Source organism: Macrosteles quadrilineatus, unplaced genomic scaffold (genome assembly GCF_028750875.1).
Source record: "Macrosteles quadrilineatus isolate MER2022 unplaced genomic scaffold, UCM_ALF_1.0 Scaffold_5__1_contigs__length_97177068, whole genome shotgun sequence".
Taxonomy (NCBI): Eukaryota; Metazoa; Arthropoda; class Insecta; order Hemiptera; family Cicadellidae; genus Macrosteles; species Macrosteles quadrilineatus.
The window spans coordinates 6,231,636-6,238,853 of record NW_026542598.1 but is presented as its reverse complement, the minus strand read 5'-3'; positions in this window follow the sequence as shown (position 1 = coordinate 6,238,853).

Genomic DNA, 7,218 nt, shown 5'->3' with positions numbered 1-7,218 from the left:
AGTCTTAGATAATAGGCCTCTTATGTTTTGGTGGAGGAACTTTATGTGCGAACGCTGATGCCTAATCCTCTGTCGAGAAAGAGTGCCCAAGGGACTCCTGGGGGTTTTTGGGCTTCTCCTAAAAAAGATTTGGCAGAAAAGGTACGGCTGGATGGGCCAGGGCGGAAATGAAACTGCCGCTTAGGCTTAGATGGTAGGATGGGATCAATGGATGTTTGGACAGAACTAAGAATTACTTTGGAACTGACTGGGAGGCTTGTGGAGACAGGGGTTTCTGTGGTTGACTGGATCTGTTGCGTAGTGGGTTGTTGGATGGACTCATGGGGAGCTGAGGCTTGGTGTTGATGTTGACTTGGGATCTGGCTTGATATGGAGTCAATTTTTAGAGAATCAAGTAAAAGTTTGGCTAAAGCTAACTTACCCTTGTAGTTTAAATGTAGTCAATGGCGGGTGTATAGTTGACGGGACAAGGAATTAACGTGTATAAAAGTTACGTTTTTGTACGTGTGTGAGAGGGATAGTAGTTTTGTATTTATTGATGATATAGTGTTATTTAGTGAAGGGTTGTCATGTCCGTTTGGAATACCTACTAAAAGAATCATTGGCTGCGACACCTCACTAAGAAAAGGACTCAGAATTGAATCAAAGTTGTTACAGCATCCAGAGCTTACAATATTGTTAGTGCCACCAACAATAACAATAACACTTTCATTACCAAGGTTCTTATCTTTATTAACACTAGACAATACCTGTTCCATCTTAGCATTAGGCATTACTGTACCAGATACATTAAATTAACCATGTTAGTCATAAGATAGAATATTTGCGACATTTCTGGCGTGACTGTCACCGTATATTTCAACACATGGCAATGATGATGAAATGGCTACAGAGGAAGCTACAGGAGTGGCCTTATGAGTGACTTTGGAGGAGGAGACTATAAATTGGTTTCTTTTGTTTTTATTTTGTTTTTCACACCTTTCCTGGAGTTATGACAGGACTTTTGGTAGGATTGTACGGGGATTGAGTCCTGAGGTAAAGGTTTTTCAAGGGATGGGTCACAGAGGCTGGAGAATCGGTTGGACGTGGTAAGTCCAATGCGGGAGATGGTGGGAGCATTCGCTTTATTAGTAACCCTGGCGTGTTTACTACCCTTAGACTTAACAACCTTCCAGCTTTTGGAGTTAACTTTTTCCAGTTTTACAACTAGATTTTCTGAATCACTTTTGTTTACATTTGATGCCTCGTTAAGTTCTGATTGATTTGTTGCTTTATCGGACTTTTTTGATCCGATAACAGGTGAGACAAATTGTTTAAACCATTCCAAAAAGTCACATTCCCTATCATGTACAAAACAAAAGTAGAACAATATTAGTATTCTGTAATACATTTAGACCACACTCGAATCCATTGTTTTGCTGGTAGCAAGCTACCGACTTCATAGAACAACCCAGTTTTCTGCAATACCATTAGCATGTTTGGCATTGATGTCCCCTAAGGAATCAAGATGGTAGGCCACCTTGCTCCTAATGTCGCAAAATAAGAGACTCCAATGAGAGCCTTCATCTTGTTCATTGACGTTTACCTCACTAGAGCCTTTACCATTACTTATGCTACAGAAGACATAGTTATATGCAGAACAATCTAGACTCTTTAGTAAGTCGGTTACATCAGAAATACTACCTAACTTAAGCAATTCTGTTACAGAGGGATCAATGAGTAGGGTGTTGGATTTGATTGTGGAGGGATGATCCTTGAAGGAGGAAAATATGATTGTATCATGGAGTCATCAAACCATAGGGATGTGGACATACATTTAGGTGAAGGCTTCTTAAGTAATGACAAACTATCTAGCTTAGCTGACAATTAATCATTTTTTTCACGTGCAGTCTGGAGTTGGCTAGTCAAGTAATTAGAGCGTCTTTCTAGGTGAACAATTTGTTCTTGGAGCTGGCTAACCTCACTGCAGTTCAAAGAAACCACAGTTTGGGTGTCATTATTTGTTTCAGGCAAACAGAAAGTATTCTGTTTTTTTGAATGACTAAGTTTCAATCTAAGGTTGGCAACCCCTTCTCTTAAAGACTTTATCTCAAGACTTAAAGATTCATTTTTTTCAATAACAACATCTTGTACATTGAAAGATTCGTTAAGTTCAGCATTTTTTTTCTTCTTAAACGATTCTACATACAATTCAAGTTCTTTGTTTTTACTGTTCAGCTCTTCATTTACTATCCCAAGGTTTTTATTGGAATCTAGAGCAACACAGATGGAATGCAGCAAGTCAGAGATTTTCTCAGCTAAGCAGCTACAGTCTACATCAGGATGGTTACTTGAAAGAGAATTTATAAAGGAGGCAAGTTCCACTACAACTGATTGAGTTTTAGTATCCAGATTACTATTGTCAATTGATTCAAGATTCAATATGACAGTGCTGTAATATAAAATTAAGTACCAAAATTATATAGTAACAAATCAAGGTTTACATAAGATTTAATAATATTTTAAAACATGTATTTTACATAATATCGCAAATTTCCAGGTTAGTAGAAGTTCAACAGTTCCATCCCAGTTAATTGAAGAGTTCAGCGCGTAATCCACGGAGGGACGAGGAACGTAAGATTATCGGAGCAGTACGCGCCCCTGCAGTTTGGTAGAAGCAAGCAGTAGTACAGGGCAGCAAAGCGTAGTGCGTCCATAGTTGTCCAGGCGGAGCGGCCCGGTGGTGACAGGGATCACAGGGTAATTTGGTGTTGTTACGTTGGTACAGCGGCGAGCCGGCGAGCCAATCCAGCGTGTGCCGGGGCTGATTTAACCGCTTTTCATGATTGTTCCACCATAGATGAAGTAATATAATTATATTATAATATAATTATATTACTTCATCTATGGTTCCACACAGACCAAGCCACCCGACGTTGAGTTAGTCACTTTACAACATTTATAAGTACATACCAAGTTTATCTGATACTAGGTGAACCTGCGCGAATCCGCACAAATAATAATTTAGGATATTATAGCAACGTCGTTAGAAGTTGCGTCGTTGTATCGACGTTGGTCTTAAGCTCGATCGTTGACTATATGCATTCATAGTTCTTTTTGCTGTTCAGTAGCTGTATTTTGCAGGACGGAGCTCATTATGCTGAAAACTTGCGCGTATGGATTATTATCAACCAAATGTTGAGTCAGTGCTGCAAGAGCCATTAGCTTTGTTTAACATTATTTCTTGAACAGTGATTTCGACATCCGTAGATATAAATTTGGGCATATGTGGGATGCTCCCCTTTCTGACGGTTTCTGGTGGTAATAATTGTGTCGTGCACCTTATACATGAAATTCCCTCCACCGTTATGTTCTTCAATTTTAGCTCGAGTGCTGACGATTGCGAGTGCAGAATTGTACGATCTAATGTTCTCTTTGTAGTTTCTGTTCAAATGATTTGCTCCATTAAGTAGGCTCTGGAGATAATAGATTTCTCGGTATGGTGGTAGATTCACTTTTCCTTTATGGCAGCAGGATGAAAATCCTTCGCGACGTCCTTTTTGTTCTTCTTTGAAATGTAGCACACTACATTTCTGACAATTTAACACCATCTCGCCAAGTGAATGCTGCTGAATTATTGTATTTGTCAGTGTAATTTTGTAAGTACACGTTGTCACTAACTGTTCCAGCTCCTCGTCTGTGCTCCTTACGTTTTGCATTGCTTGCCGTGTCCGACCGGCAATATTTCTTTGTCGTCGGGTCCTTGGCATGTTTAAACGAAAATATAATGTAAAATTTTCTCCCGTCGTGTCCTAGGTAGGTAACATATCTTTGCCGGGTTTCTAATCTATATATCTAATTCCGTAAGCCCAAAATTTTACAATGAAATTGTGAGCGAACGGGAGGACGTAGAAAGCTGGGAGAGGTCTCATTTTAAAGGTCTCAGCATGAAATTTTGGGGAAAAATATTTATTTTTCTTAATTATGCACCAAACTGTCGTTACGGAATAAAATAATTCACATTTAAATAACATGGGAATCTAGGTCATGTGCTTTGTTTACTTTAAAACATGTGGTTTAACTTTATTTAAAGCATATGATATGTAATATGTACTGTAATATGCGTACTATTATAAATTTGAAATAGACTTTTCCCTAAATTTAAGGGTCTGGATTGTTTAATGGAGTACGATTTGTTGTGTTAGGTATGTCTGAACAAAGTGTAAAGTTAGAAGTGATTACTGGAGTAGGCAAAGGGGACTTATTTTTCCATGCCGAAAATAAAACTAATATCTATAGATCCTGATATGCCGTTTAAGTTTACAAGTATTCAATTCCCATTGCGATTAGCTTTCAATATTACTTATTATTAAAGCAAAGGACGAGGCCGAACCCGAACAAAAGTTGGCATTTATTTGAAGAAAAAAATAGTGTTTACCCATGGTCAACTTTATGTTAACCAGGTAAGGCGGCCAGATGATGTCAAAATAGTACTAGAATCAAATAAAGACGAAGGAATCAATTAAAATGGATACCATACAACAAAAATGTTGTTTTCAGAGAGATTTTGTTATAAACTAAATACAAAATGCAATATTTTTCTGTCATTGTAATTAGCATTTTACAATCTGGAGGAAGACGTTATCTCTATGTGTTTAATCTAAGTGAATTTGTCTATATTCAAAGAGATTTATATATATATTTAATTAATAGTCATGAAGATTATAATTGAAAATGATCATTAGTTGTATTAATGATTAGACAGTTGTTATAATACCGGATGAACAGTCTTTTGGAACTGTTATTTTAAACAGAGCAGATAACAAAATGCATTATGCAGGCATGTAATAATTATTATACATATTGTATACAAAAATGTTAAACGATCGAGTTGACAAATGGAGATCAACCCAATGGTTCAAGGTTCAACCCATGAGACAAAATAGTTATACATATATAGGGGCTATTGCCCCTAAAAGCCACTAGTTATTTTTATAAACATGCAAACTGTTTACATTTCAAAACCAAACAAAACAGCTGGGATTTAATTTTGTTTAACTAATGTATTGCCATCTGTTTCAGAATATAATAACATTCAAATCAATCACAATGTTATCCTTATGGAAGGAACTTTGAGGGCAGCCCACGCCCTTAAAAAGATGTATTTCGAAAATCTAAAGCCAGTTTGCACATCTACACACCTAGACGAACAATTTGGTATATAAAATGTGGGGTTAAATCTTAAAACAAAAAAGCCTTATTGTTCACAAAGTTCATAGTTCATTCATAGTTGTCGCGTATTAAATATATAGATATTATAAATATGCATAGGAGTCCTCTCAATGCGATCAACACTACTGTTCCTCGTTGGAAAGTCCAATATAGTTGAAATAGAGAATATTCAACGGAGCGAAGTAACACTCGTCTAACCAATACAGACCAGGTCTGCCAACTATCATGTAAACTCTTGTTACACATGATAATTTTTATACACTTACTATCAATCAAATAAATAATTAGTCTTTCAAACACTGTACAACACGTTTTTAGGTAAGGTTAAATCCAAACTTTGAACGAAATGGGAAACGCTGCACCAGCTGATCGTAGTCGTAGGCTAATATAAGTAAGTGTTGCCAACCTAATTTCAACCGTACACGTTGACGTGTCTAAAAATGCACGCTGTTTTGTGTTGTTCGGTTGGAATACTGGAGTGCGGAAAAAGTAGGTAAGTACAGCAGTTAGCAACTTTTCGTGCTATAATCAGTGCAAGGAAATCAACTTTGTCAGGTGACTGTAGGAAAAATATTTTCTCCACTTAGGCTGTACTGTATCAGAATAAACAAAATAATATACAAACTAGCTCTGACATAATTTTGAGATTTTAATCTCCCGAGTATTGTTTTGGTACCTTGTTTAAAATTCAATGTGAGTATTAAAAATATTGGAAGTATTATTTCAACACATATTTATGTGTTGGTTTGTTTATACATGCAAACAGTTATTGTCCGTATAAAACAACTTTATGGTAAAAACGAATGAAACATGAGTAAGCACGACTGTAAAGCTGTTGACGCCTCGTAGCGGTTTATGACGAGACAATATTCCTGGATAAACAAACATTTTACGCGACAGTAAAGATATGAGCTAATGGAACTAGAAACGTGACGATCATGTCTTAAAGCCATAATGGTTGTCATAATTTCTAAAGTTACGCTTTATTCATTACTAATCAATCGTTTTTTTATTAGGCTCTAGGCCGGGAGTGTTTTTAGCTTTACTTGAGGTTGTGGCATTTTCACATAGTACAATTCATTGGTGATTGGCTGAATTTGAACCCAGGACATACATTTACAACATCCTAACCAAAATTATATTATTTCATAGAACAACCCAGTTTTTTGCAATACCATTAGCATGTTTGGCATTGATGTCCCCTAAGGAATCAAGATGGTAGGCCACCTTGCTCCTAATGTCGCAAAATAAGAGGCATAATAACCGTTCCATATATAATAAATAATAATAATAATAATAATAATAATATGAATACTTTCAGTACCCGAGGGGGAACCGAAGTACTCTTGAAGTAAATTATGTTTAGATTATCTGTACCAGAGAACATCAATACTGCATTCATAATTCTACAAATATTATAGGTGAAAAAGTTTAGATGTATGTATGGATGTTTGTGACAAGTAAACAAGATAAATACTCGCCGGTTGGGCTGAAATTTGGGGTGATGATAGTTCACATTCCCGATATAGGTATATGGTTATTTAAAAACTCTTTTCAAGCTCCGCTCCAGTGGCTCTGGATTTGCCCATGTTAACCTTGTGGGTATTCAAGGAATTAAATAATTTTGTCAGCTGATTCCACCAAACAAGTTGGTTTTAAGGTTTAGTAACAGGGTGCAGCACTATTATATTTTTTCAATTATGATAACAGCAGCGAAGTAAGCATCATCATAAAGCTGTAATACACAATGGAAACTGTTAAAGTTGTATTGTTTATGTTTTTAATTTAATACATAATTTGTGATATCGTGTTAATGTTTGATAGTTTACTTTTTATATTGTTTATGTGCAGTGGTAGACCAGAATGGCTATGGTAGATGTTTAATACTATACTGTATATACTATACAATATATGTAATACTATAGTATACCGTAAATATAAAGAACCAAATTCTCGCATGCCTTATGCTCCCCCATTGCAAACGCAAAGCTAGAGTATAACTGCAAT